This window comes from Chionomys nivalis, chromosome 19, assembly GCF_950005125.1.
Source record: "Chionomys nivalis chromosome 19, mChiNiv1.1, whole genome shotgun sequence".
NCBI lineage: Eukaryota > Metazoa > Chordata > Mammalia > Rodentia > Cricetidae > Chionomys > Chionomys nivalis.
Genome location: NC_080104.1, coordinates 48578420 through 48596552, shown reverse-complemented (window position 1 = coordinate 48596552; position 18133 = coordinate 48578420). Strand labels below are relative to the sequence as shown.

The window sequence follows — 18133 nt, the reverse complement described above, 5'->3', positions numbered from 1 at the left end:
AAAGAACCCATTACATGTAGATGGAATACATCAATAATCAGTTGAGCTCCATTCCTACAATGGAATACTCTACGCTGCTAAAAGTGGAGGAAGTCTTGCTACAATCCTTATGGACGATCTCACAAACACAACCCTGGGGAGGAAGGGAAGAAGCTAGACCCCACAAAGCATACAGGGTAGGCTGGCAAGAGGCTTTTAATAAAGTGAGGACCTGAACTCAGATTTCTAGCACCCACATGGTAACATATGTAACTAAGACTAAAAATGTAGGGAGGAAGTCCCTCTGCGTAGGCCAATCAAGCTAATGCTGAAGTTGAGAACATGGAACTCTCAATATTCTGGGGCCAGCTCCCCACTGGCTCACAAGAGCAAACTGCAGAATTTGACAAGTCATTTAAAGCAGTGTAAGTGTTTAAAAAAAAAGAGTTGTAGAAACTTACAATTAAATAAACTATACTAAGTCTTCAAAAGGACTGCGTATGTAAGCGAGAACGTTCGTAGCAAGGTTCAACTGAGCACAGATGGTACCAGCCCATGCTCTGGGGTCTCAGACCAAATAAAATGGAGAAGGCAAGCTGAACGCCATCTTTCATCCTGCTCTCCTTCCTGACTGCAGATGCGACGCGATCAGCCGCCTCACACCCTAGGTGTGACGCTTTCCCCTCAACTGTGTGCCTGTATAAACTCTTCCTCCTTTGGGTTACTTCTGTCAGGAGTTTAATCACAGCGATGAGAATGGCTGATGCATGAGATGTACCAGCACACCGCTGTCTCCTCTTCTTCTCCGTCTAAGACTCAAGCAGACAAACATAGGCGAGGGCTCAGCCATGGCCTGTACAGTGGCTCATGAGTTCCTTGAGGTATTTACCTGTAAATCTCTCTCATATGTTGGAAAACCCCCTGACGCCAGGCCCTACCGCCAAACTCCCAAATCAGACTACCTAGTCCCTGAAATTCTCATTTCCATTCAAGCACATTCATAAAACTGGGGCCCAGGTTTAAGCGTAATTAACTCCTTATTCGGAACTGAAACCAAAGCTCAACTCACCTGATTAGTAATAGCTTTAGGGACAACGCAGTAACTGGTGATAGGAAAGCCCAAGGACCCAGCTTAGCTGCTTCACAGCACTGGGGAAACACACAGTGGCCATGCCCATCTTGCTCCACACGTGTCAACTATTAAGCAGTAACTGTGCCATCAGGGAAAAGAAGTCCATTTGCGGCCGCTGAGTTATACATACAGAGGAGCAAACAGGTATGAGCGAAGGTAAAACACAGGCCCGACCGCTTCCCTCTGCTGTGTGACAGACAGGATGTGTTGCCAAGACGCGGTTCCAAAAGTCCAGAGCCGAGCAGCAAGAGCCACATGACAAGGTGGCAGCTGGGGAGAGGCGTGTGCTGAGTGGCTTCCCAGAGGTGTCATTTAGGCCAGGCTTATCGAGCGCAGAGGGGAAAGGGCAGAATTGCAGTGTGATGTTTTCCTATCTAGTCACCTAACAGCAACACATGGCACAGAGAAACAAAACGGCAGACCATAATACTCAACGTGCCGCTAATTGCCAAGGAGGCCAGGAACTCTGATAAGCTTCTAAATTGAAAGCGGAAGTATTCTGCAGGCAATGACCGTCTCTGGGTACATATCCTGGTTACTTGGTTGGAAATATTGCAGCTGCTTGGAAATGCAATGCCTCTGTGAAAAATACGTTAGAACCAAGTATGGGGACCCTGGTTATCCAAGATTACAGGGAAAGAAACACAGCTGTGGATGTGGCAGGGGAACCAGGAGACAGAGGTGGGGGAGAAAGGGAAAAGGAGGTGGAAGAGAGTCAGGTAAGAGAGAAGGAGAGGGGAGAGGGACAGAGAGAAGAGACAGGGAGAAAGAAAGAGAAAGACAGGGAGAGAGAGAGGGAGAGAGGGGAAGGAGAGGGGAAGCAGAGAGAGAGAACACTCCCTCTGACTTTACTCAAGAGATGACAGAGAGGGAATGTTACGGCAACTATTCTTGTAACATCAGCATACAGTGGCACCAGTGAACTTGGCGACAAATGATATGACTGCCCAAACATGTCACAGGGCTTCCTGTTGAGATAGTCCAGGAAGGCCAAGAAGACAGCTAACCTTGGTGAGCACGCTCTACGTGGTCTCTGCCTGTGATTTCAGCACATCCTCATACTTGGTAGGACCAGGCTGTACCGTTGCCATTTTCAGGCAAGGAGAGTAAAGGCCTGAACATATTTCACCCAAAGCACCTGGCTAGTAGCAGTCAGGGCTGAGACAAAATTACAAAGCCTCGGATGGGTTGCTCAGCTGAGACGGCCTGGATAGGATCAGAGCTCGGAGAGTTCTCTTTTGATGAGGAGAAAAAGGTACGTTCTGTGTTGATATCTCAGCCGATAAAAGGGGGGCTGCTGCCGGTGTCCACCGTATCAGTATCCCGCTGGCACCCACTTATCACTCTTTGCTGAACACGACTTAGGTCGTGTGTGTATTTTGGACTCACTATTTGGAACGGTGGCAAAGTTGGAGGGTTCAGAAGCCTTGGCACTTTCTAGATGGTGTTGTGTAACGGGATGGAGCCCGGGGCTGGACGGGGAGACCTGGGCTGAGTTCAAGACAAGTCACTTATTAACTATGAGAGTTGGTCAAGTTACATCACTTCCCTGGTGCCAGCCAGGGCTTTGTCACCAGAGGGAGGCTGAAACAAGTGACCTTATAAGGACTTTCCTGACTCCATGATTCGACCCTCATTGACTTGAGTGTTTATGTCTGCAACTTCCATCAACATACATTAGGGATGACTTGCAGTCAGCAGATTCATATAGGCAAGATGGTCAGGTAGCTCAAATTATACATTTGTTAGTTCTGTCACACATAGATAGTGCCATTTAACCCCTGTGTTTCTCCCCTTGCTAGAGCAACCCTGAATGAAGTAGGTTAAAGCATTCCTTTCCAGGAGTTCATTGAGAATGCATTCAAATCCTTGCTCAGACTAAAGTCCAATCAATCCAAGCTCCGTCTCCTATTAGCTCCTGACTGAAGGTCTCTTAGCTCTCTGTCCTTCTTTCCTCTCCTGTTTTGCTTCTGTAAAATTGGAATTGATAATGAATAGCAGTTATAGAGCAGTCAAATGTGTGGTGTCTCGGAAGAATGCAAGAAGCCCTAGATGTTGTCATAGCTGGGAGCCACTTGGTTTACCTTATGGATGGCTAAGAAGTCAAAAGAAAAATTCTCCACAGACAGACAGAGCCTGAGATCATAACCCATCCGCACCGGGAACTTGCCATTGCACAAGAAATAAACTCTGAGGGCAGGGTAGAGAAGCGTAATTGCTCTGTCTAGACCTCCTGGCAGTTCACCCGTTCGTGCCGACGTGTCTGAGTCAGAGCTAGAAGACAGGCAACGCCATGGACATCTAGGAAGACCAAGGCCATGCTCGCCCTTCTTTTCCCAGGTCTCGACTAGCCCATTTCCCAAGTTCTGTCCTAAGGTGCCTAAGGGAACAAAGAGGCTGGGAGAAGTGGCTGGTTTTATGTTAGTCACTGTCTTTATGTGGTTTCCCAGCTAGAACAATTCCCAGATAACTATTCTGTAGCCATTCTGACCGTTGTATGAGCACTGTCTCCTGCCACCCCCCAAGCTTTCTTTCTCTCCCCCATCCCCCAACACTCCCACACTTTATTTCACTCCTGGCCCTCTGTTTCTGTTCCGTAGCTATCTGTAACTGATTTCAAATTCCTTCTCTGAGTTTTGTGTTAGTGTTGTGAGGCTGATGGAGAAAGAAACTTGGTGGGAAAAAGAAGGTAAGAACAAAGACCAGATTCAAATCACCAACTATGGGAAGCTAAACAGAGGCCTTCTATTGTTACAATACCAACAAAGGAGGTGAGGTGTGTGTGTGTACGCATGTGCACACGCATACAGGCACACTTGGAGGCTACATACAGCACCTCTGTCTCCTGTTCTTGTTCCCCAGGCACTGTTCGTTCCCAGCCTCCCAAGGGAGCATCTTTCACTAGGCTGAGATTTGCTGATCTAGGCTGTCTGACCTTCGAGCTCCAAGGATCCATCTGTCCCTGCCTCCCCAGCAGTGGAATTACAAGCATGTTCAGCTTTTTTTCTTTACTTTTCTTTTCTTTCTTTTTTTTTTCTTTTTTTCTTTTTTTTTCTTTTTTTTTTTGGTAGGTTCTGGGAATCCAATTCAGGGCCTCACGTATACAGAGTAAGCAGTTTAAAGACTGCACCATCTCCCAGGTCCAGGTTTGTCTATCTTCTGTAAGTCAGTTTACCAAGTGAAGCCAGCAATGTTCCAAATGTTTCTAGCTGTTTTACAGGAGACAAGCCATGCACAGTAACCAAAGGCTGCTGATGTTCAAGAAAGCAAACAAACAGCTGGCTGCTAACTGAGCAATTATTCGAGATAGCATGCTAATTCTAAGGTTCTTTTTGGTTCCAACATTATGTAATTTGACTACTTTTAAATAAATTATAAATTTATGATTGTCACATTGATTATTTTTATGGCATATCATTTATCATAGCTGGCTATATATCAGTTAATGGCGAGGTCCTGGCTTGTAATGGTTGCTCCCCAACTCAAACCATGGAATATGATCTGTCTTGTAATGGTCTAGGGTAGAACATCCTTTATAGATCAAGCTCTTACAGAACAGCATATAACTACCTTTTAATTGATCAAAAACACCCCTTAGCTAACTGTGCTCTTATAATGCTATCAGGTGAGCTGAGGCCATCATAGAAAAGAAGGCACCTAGAGGTCTCCTTAGTAACCTGTTCCCTACTTCATTGTTAATGACTTTGTGTTTAAAATTTCCAGAGATGATTAACAACTGTTACAAATTATTCTTTAAAAAGAGTGAGGAGGGACATAGAGGCAAGAAAGGTTGACAATGCAGGTGCAAACTGAAAGTGGCTATAACTTTAGATCCTGGCTCTTTTCAGAACTTTGGCTGGGGTTTAGCTACTATGTATCCAAACCTATCTGCTGTAAGTAGACCATTTCAGGCACACGGAGTTCTTGAAGGGCTACTCTAATTTGAGGCTCCGTATTGTGTCACGCGATAGTGCTTTATCAAGGATGTTCTGCAAACTGACGGCTTTGAGGTTGTGATACAATGTAAGAAGTAAGAAACAGTGTCTCTGCCTCCAGTGTCCTATAACTCCATGGCTCCAGATAACTGTACAGTCTCTGATGGTTTGAAATTTCATGTCCTGCCTATTCCCAAAAGCTCATTTATCAACTCGGTAGACGAAAACTTGGTACATGAAATTCAAAGTAACCTTACAGAACAGACAATACTGAATTTCTCATGAAAGTTCTATGGACCCCCCACCCCCACCCCAATCAGCCTTTGGATTTGCACAGCCATGATTTATTCTCCAGTTTTTTTCATATGGGAGTGCCTAATGTCTTGCCTCTTAAATCTGCTTGGAAACTTCTCAAGAGTCAGAAGCCGCCCACCCCCCATGATAGAAGTTCTTATCGTTAACAGATCCATGCTAGGAAACCCCACTTTCACTAAAGAGAGTGGAATCTATTCTACAGCGACAGCTGCACCGTTGAGTGTTACTGGGTGATCTGTAGTTACAGAGTTAAAAACAATCATTTAACCTCACTTGGCCTCAGCCTCCCTGCTGAAGAAGAATTTTTCAAATAGGAGTTTATGTTTTAGAGTAAAATAAAATTCTAAAAATTAATCAAAAGTGGTTGCATACCATAGGATTATATATGCATATGTTACATGTATGTATATATATATATATATGTGAGGACATAAATATGATGTTTGTTCATTTATATGAACACACGCATATATGTAGAATAAAAACATAAATGTACAGAACCAAACACTACAGAAATTTTCACTCATAGTCAACAAATGTCTACGACTAGGCTGTTAAATTTTCTTCTATGTCCTGAAGGCTAAGATGAAGTTGAGTCGTCTCCATTACTGACACCTGGATTCCCAGGATCCTCAGCTGTCCTGCCTTGCACCAACTTGGTCATCAAGTTAAAAAGAAAGCCATAGAAAAGAGCAAGGGGTGCAAGGTTCAGTTAGCATCATTTTCCTCACAGAGAAAATAGAATAATTTCAATCAACAACGAACTCGCATTGGTTCCAATAAACGATGGAAACAGCAAAAACCCAGCTCCTTCAAGACACACGACTAAGAGACCTGTTCTAAAACACACGTTCAGGCTCAGAGGCTACACCATGCATCTGTGTCTGTGAGTTTACACAAAGATACTGACCTGGCTCGCTGGGGGTGAAGAACAGAAGTCCCTGCTCGCAGCTGGACTCACCTAGAGGACACAGAGAGACACTGTTGAAATCCCACCGCTGCCAGGAGCCCACGGCATTCATGCTTTTAGCACGCTCTGTATCGCTCTCCGCATCCACATGATTTTGGCTGATGTCATGCGTACACTGGCATTTCTTCAGGTCAAGTATATTCTGAAATAGCTATGCTAACATTTTATAGCATCCACAGAAGTATATTCCTGAGCATTTGGGGATGGTACAGAAAAAGCACTTAGCCACAAACCGATGGGAGGTGCAGTGAAAACTCCCAGACTTTTTCAGATGCAGAAGTCAAGGAAGGGGCAAGAGATTTTTTTCTTCAAAAATGTCATTTTAAAATCACCTTAATCCCAAAGCAAGCAATTCTTCTGTATTCTCTTATTTTTGTGGCAGTATTAATTCATGCAATGACACCAACTAGTTTGTGTGTTTCTGTGTCTCTTTGTGATTATTACACATAGCCCTGTGCCTTAAAATACCCACCGCCATCACAATCTTGGAAGGTTAAGAGCAGGCAAGCTTAAAAGACTGTTGATAACACTCCCCACCCCCAATGGTGGTCCAAAGCCTTTCGCCCCGGGATGGAATGGGTCAAAGCCATACCCCCATTAACATTCAAGTATGATCCGGGTATCTGTGGGAGAACCTTGTTTAATATAATAGTTGACTGCTCATTCCACCTGTGGAGCAACATGCAGATGGTCTTTACAGTCTAAAAGCTCCAGTTTATCTTATGGGAACCACCAGCTCTCATAGGTGTCTAAACGATCATTGAAGATGAAACACAACACCAAGTCTCAAAGTAGTGTTTGTAAGCGAATTTAGGAGCCTGTTGATGGGTTACTATTCGCTCCTGGCAAAGGGCAAAGTCTCTGGACGCTTGGGAGGGTTTTGAGTCCCCTGTGCGTTTCTTATAGCAGGCAGTCCAGCACCTGGGGTGGAGAACCTCCAGAGCCAACGAAAGCCCACACTAAGTATCCTAGAAGAGCTCAGCAGTTCCCCCTAAAAGCACAGGCCAGGGAGGCTTAAAGTCAGATGTGCTCGCTACTTTCTAGAGTGCCCCTGCTTTCTGTGCGGGTGTGTCTGCATCAACTTTCATGCACCCCCACCCCCACCCTTGAGAGCAGTCAGCTCCAAAGGCACAGCTTGTGTGCTGACGTGCAAAGCCAAGTCAAAGCCCTGAGCTTGGCGCTCCCTCCTAACTTTCTGGCTTGTCCAAGTCTAAATATTGACTTTGCTCCTCCGTTGAGTAGTTGATACGGGATGGAAACCGCACGGCCAACAGCGGGATCGAATGATATATTTTTACACAGCCTTGCCTTCCTTCCGCTTGTTTTTTCTTATTTGGTGGGAGGGGGTGTGAGTGGGTGGGTGTGGATCTCTTCTGCACATCTTCCCCTATACCTGGCTGTTAACCCAGTAAACTGAAGCCCCCATACAAGTTCAGGTGTGTGCAAGCCCCTCACAGGCAGCGTGTACCGGTTGTCACAGCAACTCACAACCGACTCCCTAGACACAGGGCTTGGGGTGGGGGGAGGGCGGGGGCGTTGCCGTGGATCCGAACGCATCGCTCCTGGCAGTGCGAGTGCCCAGGGGATCAGAGCACCTCGCTTCTCGGGTCCCGGGTTCCCCGCCACGGTCCTTCGAGGAAAAGGCGCCTTCCCGGGGGCGCGGCAGCACCCGCCCTGGTGCAGCCGGCCTCCTAAGGTGCCTGTTGTACGTGTTCTCAGCAGCTACAAGTTAGGGGTGCGGCTGGGGCGGGTATCTCTTCAGCTCACGCGCCTGGGAGGGGACTGTCCCCTGCCTCCCATCAGCTCGCTCCCGCAAACGTCGCTGGGACACATGGGCCGGGGTCCCCACCTGCCACCCGCGGGGCGATCGGGAGCTGGGGCTCTGTACGCATTGGGGCTCTGCACGACACAGCCACCTACCCTGCAGCCGAGCGAGACCCGGCTCCCTTCGCCGCTCAGCAGCGGCCCCCACCGCGCGTGCTCGCGGGGACGCGGGGACCCTGCGCGCCGCGCGCCACCCGCTCGGCGTGGCACAAAGGCAGCATGGCACAGCCGCGCCCGGCTGCGTCCGCGTCCTGGCCCAGGCCACGGGGCTCTGTCGCCTCCAGCCCTGCCCTCCTCCCGCCCCCGTCCCCGGCCAGGCGGGGCACCGGGCGGAACCCTGAGCCCCGGCACGGAGCGAGCAACGCGGTGGCGGCCTCCGATCGCTCCCTCTCTCCGCCGTGACGTGAGCAGTCTTGGCGGCTATTTATAACCACACGATTGGATTTCATTCATGAAACCAGGGCCTGGTGTGTCTGAGCTGTGGGACGCGAGGTGGCGAAGGTGCCTCGGCTGCACGCACACCGGAGGGGCCTGAGCTCCGGGGTGCTTGGCCCGAACCAACGTGTGCCTGGTACCCGCCCGAGAACCCGGCCTCTGGCCAAGCGGACACCGGAGCAGGGCATGGTGTGTGCGAGCTGTCCCCGCGCTCCCTCCCCGCAGCATCCCACCCACTCCCGAACATCCGCTGGCCCTCCGTCCCGGGCTCAGGAAAAGTAAGTTGGGCCACTAACCGGCTGGGCAGCATAGTTTTCTTCCCCCTAGGAACTGACCGGCCGCAGACTCCGAGGGAGGACATTGGCTTTTGTTTCAAAACCGAGCCCAGCTGCTGACTAAGCGCTGCGCTGGCCCAGCCTCCTCCCCTGGGCGCTGCACGTGCGGGCTGGCTCTCCCCCTCCTGGTCACCTTCCCCTCCACCGGGCTTGAGGGGTCCCTGCAGGAGGCGCGCGAGCGGGGAAGGGAGGTGAGGGTGGGGACCGCCCTTCTACTCCAGACCCCAGAAACCAGTCTCTTTATAGTTCCTTTTGTAGAGGCTGGGGAAACTGACATCCGCCTCTCTAGGGTCGACAGGGATTCTTGGAAACCAAAGCCAGCCAGTCAGCCCTTCTCAGGGACATTCTGGACTTTGAAGCTGATTGTGAGTTCCGAGGGCAGACTCATGTCTATTTTTCATGTAGACACACAAGAACTGCCTACGTGCCTAGGGATAGCAGGCATCCTGCCATGCTCTAAAGAGGTGACCGTGAACACAACTCATTTGGCTCCTGCCCACAGGGAACTTTCAGTCCGACTTCTCAACTGCCTGTTGGGCTCAACTGTGTAATCCGCTCACTCTGGTCCTGCAAAAAGACAGCTGGGGGATTAGGGTGTGAATGCCTTCAGCTAGGCTTGTGTTATGTTTATAAACCCTTGTAACGGCGGAGCGCCAAGGTGGACACAAAGATGACTACTGCAACAACCTTGGCCTCCACCAGCTCTTGGGTAAGACACTGGCAAGATTTCGGGAGGTTGGGAAGGGTACATTTTAATGTAAGGGCGGTTTCTTCATGTTGTTAACAAGTCTCCCCTAAAGAAAGAACAGCAGACAAACCTCTCTCGTCTTAACGCCTCCCTCCCACCTTTCAGGAAAACACCTTTGGTTTCCTTAGATGGATTTCTTTTCCTCCCTGCAAGTCCTGAATGAATTCCTGTCCCTTTGGTAATTTCCTGCCTCCCCCTTAGATTCAGGGTCTCCTGTAAGGTAACTGATCTCAGACTCGCTATGTTGCCAAGGCTGGCCTTGAACTCCTGACCTCTCTGCCTCCATCTCCCAGGCACAGTGACTGAAGATTTGTACCACCAGCATGGCGGGGTTAATGGAATATTTTCACAAGAAAAAGTAGTGTGGGCAACCTGTGTAATCTAGGCAATCCTTAATGCATTGCTGCTGGAAATGGGGTCATCAAGACCACAACCTTTTGATACTAGGAAAAGAAAGAAGGAAGGCTGGTAGTGGAGAAGTTTAAGGTGGACCCGTGAATGTATGCAATCCTTTGCCTGGCAAGGAAGAGATGTCTCTCGCTCTGTTTTAAAAGGACGCCATGTTGGAAGAATAAATAGACATTCTCTCCATGAATGTATGTCTTAGGGAAAGTTAATTGACCCTGTCGCTATTAGCGAGCAATTCGACTTCATGGCAAGTCACTTCTTTTGAAGCCACCCTGGGCAGTGAGGAATGGGACAGCAACTGAGAAATGGAAAGCAAAATGTATCGTGGCCCCTGAGTGAAGTGGGGAATGGCTTAAAATACCTTTCTTTTCTCATCAGATCATCACAGCGGAGGACGCCCTCTGCTATTGCCATCAGAACCATTTTACAAGATGGGGTAACCGAGGCAAAGGCAATGTAAATTGTTCATGTTGTTAGGTGCTGACATTTGTGCCTGGGTCATTCAGGGCTGGCCTTATCACTAACTTCCGTTGTAACATCCGGTCCTCTGCGGTATCTTTCACTTCCTCAGTCATACATCAAAAAGATGAGCGTGGTGAGACTGCTCAGTGTAGTGCCCGCCACACGAGCATGAGAACCTGAGTTTATCTTCAGCGCACACTCAAAAGGCTCAGCGTCACAGTACGTCCTTGTGATTTCCTATGCTGGTGAGGTGGGGGCACCTGGGGCTCACTGACGCAAAAGCCTGGCTGATTCAGCTGCCCCTAGACCCAGTGAGAAACCTTGCCTCAAAAGGGGGGGAGGGGCAGCTCCTATGGTTGACCTCTGAACTCCACAATAAGAGCACAGCTGTGTACCACCCATTACTCCCATCCACGTGAGCATGCGCACACACCTGCACATGTATGCAAATAATCCAAAGGGTAAGTGAGAATGCTTTTCTGAAGCATCAGGCCAGGGCCAAGAGTCGGAAGACACCCAGTACTATGCATGCTCTTGGGATTCTTCTGCCTGCCCCGAGTTTACAGGGCCATCCCTGTAAAGGTCCGGAACGGCGACTAGCCATTTTGAGATGGGCCTCATGGAGTACCTCAACCTGAGGGGAAATGATTGGAGGAAGTCCCAGGAAAATCCACTGTTAGTAACTGTGACTTAAGATGCAGCAGAAGAAAAAATGGCTGTTTTTTGTTTTGTTTTGTTTTGTTTTGTTTTTTTTCCAAGCGAGGGCAGGGATCTCAAAAAGACACTGCCATCTACATCCAGGGCCACACAGCCCCAAACTTCACACACACAACTTCCAACTCGTGAAGGTGGAGGACAGGGTGTGCTGCACGTGCTGTGTCTACCAACAGGAAGGAGAGAAGAGGAACAAAGCAGACAGCAGGCAGCACCATGCGAGACCTTGTCTGTGCTCCAGCCTGGGGAGGTATTTTGTTTGTGCTTTGACAAATAAAGCTTGCCTGAAGATCAGAGTGTGGAGCTAGCCACACTAGTTAGCCACGGAGGCCAGGCAATGGTAGCATACACCATTAATCCCAGTACTTGGGAGATAGAGGCAGACAGATCTCGGTGAGTTTCAAGGCCGCCCAGGGATACACTATGTTGCATCTGTCTAAAAGAGAAACAGAGCCAAGTGGTGGTGAATCACACCTTTAATCCCAGCACTAGGGAGGTGGAGACAGGAAGTGATCAGCTGGCAGAGAGAAGGACAGGAGACCAACGCATTCAGTCTGAGGATTCATAGAAATAAGATTGCCCTTTTGGTCTGAGGATTTGGTAGAGGTAAGAACTAGTGGTTGGCTGCTGTGCTTCTCTGACCTTCAGGCAAGCTTTATTTGTTAAAGCCCAAACAAAATATCACCACACCAGCCCACAGATGACCCAGTTTTCTAGTCAAAACTATTGTTCACTTACACGATCAACACCGTTCACCACACGTAACAAAAATTGGGGCCTCAGTGGAAATCAGCCAACATTTTTCTCTACCTATATGTATTTTACTACCCAAAAGTGATGTTAGAATTTTTATGGTAAGTATTTTACCAATGCTATTGCTCCCCCATCCCAAAAAAATCCCAAGCCAAAAGAACAACAACAAAAAACTAAAAACCAAACCAAAACAAAAAACTCCCCCAAAAGTAAAATAAAACACCTCCCAACAACCAACACCAACAACCAAAACCATTCTAGATCAGCCATCTCACATGTGTGTGGTTTTGCACACACAACACAATAATAATCAATTAAAAATTTAAACACCACAATTTGCATATGTAAGTGTTATTTAATTACCAATAAAACCACTTGCTACTGACCCTTCAGCATTCACAATTCCCCTGCGACCATTAATCTTCCTCCCATTTCTAGATTTTTGCCACTATGAGACATACTATTTGGCATATTAATGTGTGGTATTTTTAGACTGAATTTTTCACTGCATACACTGCCTTCGAGGTCCAGCCAGGGTGTCGTCTGCATTAATAATTCATTCCATTTCATTACTGACTGAGGGTCTATTATATGGGCATACTAGGGTGTGCTCATTTACCCATGGAATGGCGTTTAAGTTCTTTCAACATTTTGCTACAATGAGAAAACACTTCCATAAACGTTTGTACACAAGTTTTTGCGTGGATATTTTTTTCTTTAAGAGGAATGCTTAAAGAATGGCAAATCCTGAATTAAATGCTAAATAAGCTGTCAGACTTTATCTTCAGAATGACTGTATGTTTTGCATTCCCACCAGTAGTGGTTGGTGTCATCACTTTGTGTGTGTGTGTGTTTGTTTGTTACACAATTACTGTTGAGAAAAGACCTCATTGTGGTTCATTTGCATTTCTCTAATGACTAACACTGTCAAACATCCTGGGCAAACTGACCACACTTATCCTTTTATTGCTGAAAGAGATGTTTATGTCTTTGGTTATTTTATATAGGTGGGTTATCTTTCTTTTGTTGAAAGATATCTTTATATCTTTATATTTTATATCTTATATTTTATTTTATAAGATAATATATAATATAAATTTAATAAAATATAATAGATACAAATAAATAAAATATAATAGATATTATATTTTAATATCTATTTTTATGTTTAAGTATGTGTCCTTATGCACGGGCTGCCTAGGGGTATGCGCAGATGAGTGCAGGTGCCTGCAGAAGTCAGAAGAGGGCATCAGATCCCTGGAGCTGGAGTTTGAAGGTGATTGAGAGCTGCCCACCAGTGGGTTCTGGGAGCTGAACTCCAGTCCTCTGTAAGAGCGGCAGGATTCCCAGCTGCTGAGCCAACCCTCCAGCTCTGCATTGTTGAATTAAATAGAAAAATATTCTAGGGTCATAATTTTCAAATTGCAACTTAAATATGCAATCCCCCCTTCAGGAAAACTATCATCAACTCAATTGCAAGTGCTCAGGGCTTCTATTGCTCAGATCTTTTGCCAGAACATCCGTAGATGTGGGAAATTACTTACATAAAATTCCCATGGAGAGGGCTTTCTCAGTTATATAGTGTTAAGTCCTCATTTTAGCGGTCTGTAACCGACAGCCAGAGGCGCCAACGCCCCTCCCTCATGCGCAGGCGCAAAGGGTCCCCTCCAGTGATCAATGCAATAGCTGTGGGCAGCTTGGACCACTGGGGTGTGCCAGCTTCCACCGCCCACCCATCAGTCTGGAATGCTAGATTTACGCCCGGTCGGTAGTATGGAAGACTGCCTGGGCAATGCGTGGCAGGTGCTAGGGAGTCATTTCAGATAAGCGCTTACAGGGTCGAAGGCACGGGAGTAAGGAAGCGGGCCAATGTGCCTGCTTTTAAAGAACACCTTCATTTGGTCAAAAGGTTTATCCAGAAACAGCTGTTGGAGGAGATTGCTAGGTTGACACAGCTGTTGTGGCAATGGCCAAGAACTTTGTGGCACCTAAGACATGAAGTGGCTGGTGGCACACGGACTAACAGGCTGCCTTCACTGAGTGGCTGACTCTAAGGAACTGCTTCCGGCTCTAGAGTCAGGGTAAGACAGGGCGCTAGATGTCATAAGCCTTTATAAGCAGCTTTATCCGAATGACCCTGGCTGCAGGCTTCCAGAAGTCGTAGGGTTGATCTGAGCTGCTCCATCCACAGGCCTGGTCTTTGGTTAGTGACAAGGGACAGGGATGTGTGTGTGTGTGCTCCCATAATGCTGGGTGTGGATGGTCCAAAGAGAAAACGAGCTCTTGGGACCCGGTTCTGCAGATACCATTTCATCCAGTATCCAGATGTTGGAGCCACAACACATCTACGAGTCACTCTAGCCAGACCAACTAGGCCAGGTATTTCCCAGCTTCCTGTCTCGGAGCCATTTTTTCCAACTTTTGTGCGGTTGATATATCTGCCATAGGAAACAATCGTTTTTGTCTCCAGCACCATGGGAAGGTTTTGTGTGAAGCTGCACTTGCTTGAATAAGAATAAAAACCCTTGGTTCCTAGCGACCCAGCTGTGTGGGGGTGGGCTGTTGTAAAATGTAACTGGCTGCGTTTTTCAAGTCAACCCTGCAACGCAGAGGTCCCCAGCTCTTCCTGCTCTCTGCCGTGTGTCTGGAGGACACTAGAGCTTTGCTGGTTTGTGGCAGACACAGTCAGCTACCCTGTTTTCGTAAGGACTGCAGGTGGACAGCATCAGCAACTTCTGTAGAGCTGTGTGCATTCTATCCCATGCTAAGGCTGTTGGGTGGACAAACTCATATTTTAAAAGATAATTGTAGAAAAAGATACAGATGAATACTCAGGCTAAGCTAGTGGATCTGGTCGTGGGATCTGAGTGGGTACCCACTTAAAGGTTGTATTAAAGGTTCTGTACTTCTTATTGCTTTTTTTGAGTGGGGGATAAAATTCACAGCACAATTTCTATTTTTCTAGGTATCAGTGAATGAAACCTGTCAAGACTGAGTCCGCACAACACACTGCAGAATGCGTGGAGGTTAGCATGATCTCCTTTCTCCATGCATTCTGTTGGCGTTGGATGAGTTTTTTAAAATATGTGATTTTGTAAGCCCGGAAGTCCTAACTACATTTTTCTTCTAGTCAAAAGTCTCTTGTGCCAAGAGAGCTCCTCCTGACTTAGCTCTGCACACTCAAGAGGCAGGAGCCGGCTGCCCTTTGTTCCGTTATGGAAGTAGAGACTGGAAAAGATCTGAGTCCCAGTGTGTGTCATCAGCTTTTTAAAGTTAACAATATGGCTCTGACTTGGAAAAAAATGTTCTGTGATGTGGGAAGTCCTTCTGTATATGTGTTGCTTTTATTGGTTAATGAATAAAAAAGCTACTTTGGCCTGTTTTAAGGCAGAATAGAGCTATGTGTGTGGGGGGGAAATTAAACTGAATGCATAGAAATGGGTTAATTTGCCGGGCGGTGGTGGCGCACGCCTTTAATCCCAGCACTCGGGAGGCAGAGGCAGGCGGATCTCTGGGAGTTCGAGGCCAGCCTGGTCTACAAGAGCTAGTTCCAGGACAGGCTCCAAAGCTACAGAGAAACCCTGTCTCGAAAAACCAAAAAAAAAAAAAAAATGGGTTAATTTAAGATATAAGAGCTAGAATACACTTAAGCTATTGGCCAAACAATTTTGCAAATGATACAGATTTCTGTGTAATTATTTTGGGTCTGAGCGACCGGGAACCAACGAACAGCCTCTGATAACAGTTCTGCATCTAAAAAGGACATTTATTTCAGGAACAAATTTATGTGTACATTCATTGTCAATATTGCAAAATACGTTAAAGCTATTCTACAGTCTTACCTAATTAAAAATAAATATCATTTCTGTGCTGTGGCATGTTTAAGCTATGTTGCCCGATTGCTAGACATAATATCTGTTTATCTTCACCAAACAAGCATTAACCTTAGCCCCACCGCTCGTGATACTGTCACCTCTGCCACTGCCGCAGCTGAGACAGCCACCACCACCAAGGAAAACAACCAAAAACAACCAAACAAAAAACACAAACCCTAAACACACATTAAAAGGAACAAGGAATAAGAGAGAAGAAAAGGAAAAGAAAACTACATTTTGACCATCCATTAAGTGGCCATGTAAGGCCATGTAATTTTATTCAGTGTGTGTGTGTGTGTGTGTGTAGTGTTCTGAAAGTCACAGGGAGGCAGGAATGATTCCTTACTGAACAGTTGCTAATGGCAAGTGGTAGAATGCTGATGTAAAAGGTAAAGGCGTACACAGATCTACAAGTTTGAAAATGGGCCCATGAGGCCATTTAAAATCACCGTGGATGGGGCGCAGTATTTCAAAGCGCACAACTGCTCATGCAAAGAACCTGAGTTCAGTTCCCAGCACACACGTCAGCCGACTTGCAACCGCCTGTAACTCCACCTCCAGGACTCTTGCTCTGTTACCGACCTCCAGCCGCTGTGCGTCTCTCCACCCATATAAGTGAACTGTTCTCCATGCAGAAACCGGAAAAGTAAGGACGCCGTACATACATGTGCACAAAAACCTTCACTTCAGAAAAACAATTCCACCCACAGCCTATATTCGTATCATGCTTGCTCACTCAGCATCTTTAATGCATAGGTCATTTGATCTTCAGGACAGCCTTGAAGTACAGTCTCCAACATAAGAGACTGAGAAGTGAGGTTTGCCAGAGGCCGAGTGACTTGTTTCTGTGAGAAGGAAACCATCCTGGTTAACCCCGAATTCCATGCCTGCTTGTTGGCCATGTGTAAGGAAATATTAAGTACTTTGATATATATCACACTGAGTTCTAAATAGATTTCTCTTAAAATGAGTACACAAAGAAGCGCCGTGCCCTTGAAGGACACCTAACACGGCCTGGGAAAGACTAAGCCCTGACGCTTGTCTTTAACTGGTCCAAAGCCTTTCCAACATGCCCCCAATACAAGTGAGCAGATGCCAGTCTTCCTATCTGGGACTTGTGAACATCAGTTTGGGCAGACAACACCAGGGTCTCTCCTTAGCTCTGACGAGATTTATGTTGACTTTTCACAGGCCGTTTATCACTTGGTTAGTTCCCTTTCATGGGCAAGCCGTTAACTGCATCTCTCTGAGTGACAAGATCAGTTAAGCATGTCGGGATCAGCTTTGTGTTTCTTCTCTTGTGCATGTGAGCCAAGGAAACCAGGGACCAGGACACTTCTGTCACAGGGTCAGTCTCAAGGAGCCTAGGGTTTTGAGGAGAGGCATGGAAGGTTTCCTTTCGGTTTTCATCTCTGCCCAGAGTCATTCAAACAGCATTATGGGTAGGAAAGCCGACAGTTTTCTGTCTGTCTGTCTTTCTGTTTCTCTGTCTCTCTGAATCTTAGTTTTTCTGTGCCCTTGTGTACACAACATGCATGCGTGTGTGTCTGTGTGTGTGTCTGTATCTGTTTGTACATGCCTGTGGAGGTCAGAGGTCACCCTCAGGGATATTCTTCAGAAGCTGTCTACTTTGTCTTCTACTCTCAGTAAGACCTAGGGCTCATCCATTAGAATAGGCTAGACTGGTTGGTCAGTGTGCCCTAGGGATCTGTCCGTTTCTGCCCCACACTCCCGTTCCAGGATTGCAAACACAAGACACGATTCTTAGTCTTTTACATGGGTGATGTGTGTTGAATATGGGTTCTTATACTTGCAAGTATGTTAGCAACTGAGCTGTCTCCCAAGATGCTATAGTTTTTAATATAGGTTGAGCATTCCTAATCTGGAAATATAAAATACTCTAAATTCCATACACTTTTGAGGGCCGACATGATATCACAGTGGAAATTTTCCTATTAGAAGACTGTTTTGTGCACAAAATCAATGAAAAAAATATATAATAGCTTCCAGTTATGTGTATAAAGTTTATGAAATACAAATGCATTTCCTGTTTAGACTTGTTTCTATACCCAAGACAGCTCATTATGTCAGTATAATAAATTCTACACGCCAACAAAATTCAAAAATCTGAATGGTTTTGGATTCCAAGCATTTTGAATGTCATGATGAATGACAATCTTTTTATTTTTTTTACAGGATCCCTTAGTTATAATTTTCTCTAATCATATATGCAGACCTTTATTTAACA

General features: G+C 46.6%; 1 protein-coding gene across 2 annotated transcripts in view; it reads right to left on the bottom strand.

Moving 5' to 3' along the window:
• Positions 1 to 8967, bottom strand: part of Rhobtb1 (Rho related BTB domain containing 1) — a 64070-nt gene extending 55103 nt beyond the window's left edge. The window contains exons 1-2 of one of the 2 annotated variants that reach the window (XM_057751649.1): positions 8887 to 8967; positions 6272 to 6322 (exon numbers count right to left, since the gene is read on the bottom strand). The gene's annotated coding sequence lies outside the window, so the exon portion shown is untranslated. Of the gene's footprint in view, positions 1 to 6271; positions 6323 to 8251; positions 8543 to 8886 lie in introns of those variants that run through there. The other variant, XM_057751648.1, reaches the window with a different exon arrangement.
• Positions 8968 to 18133: the final 9166 nt, after the last annotated feature.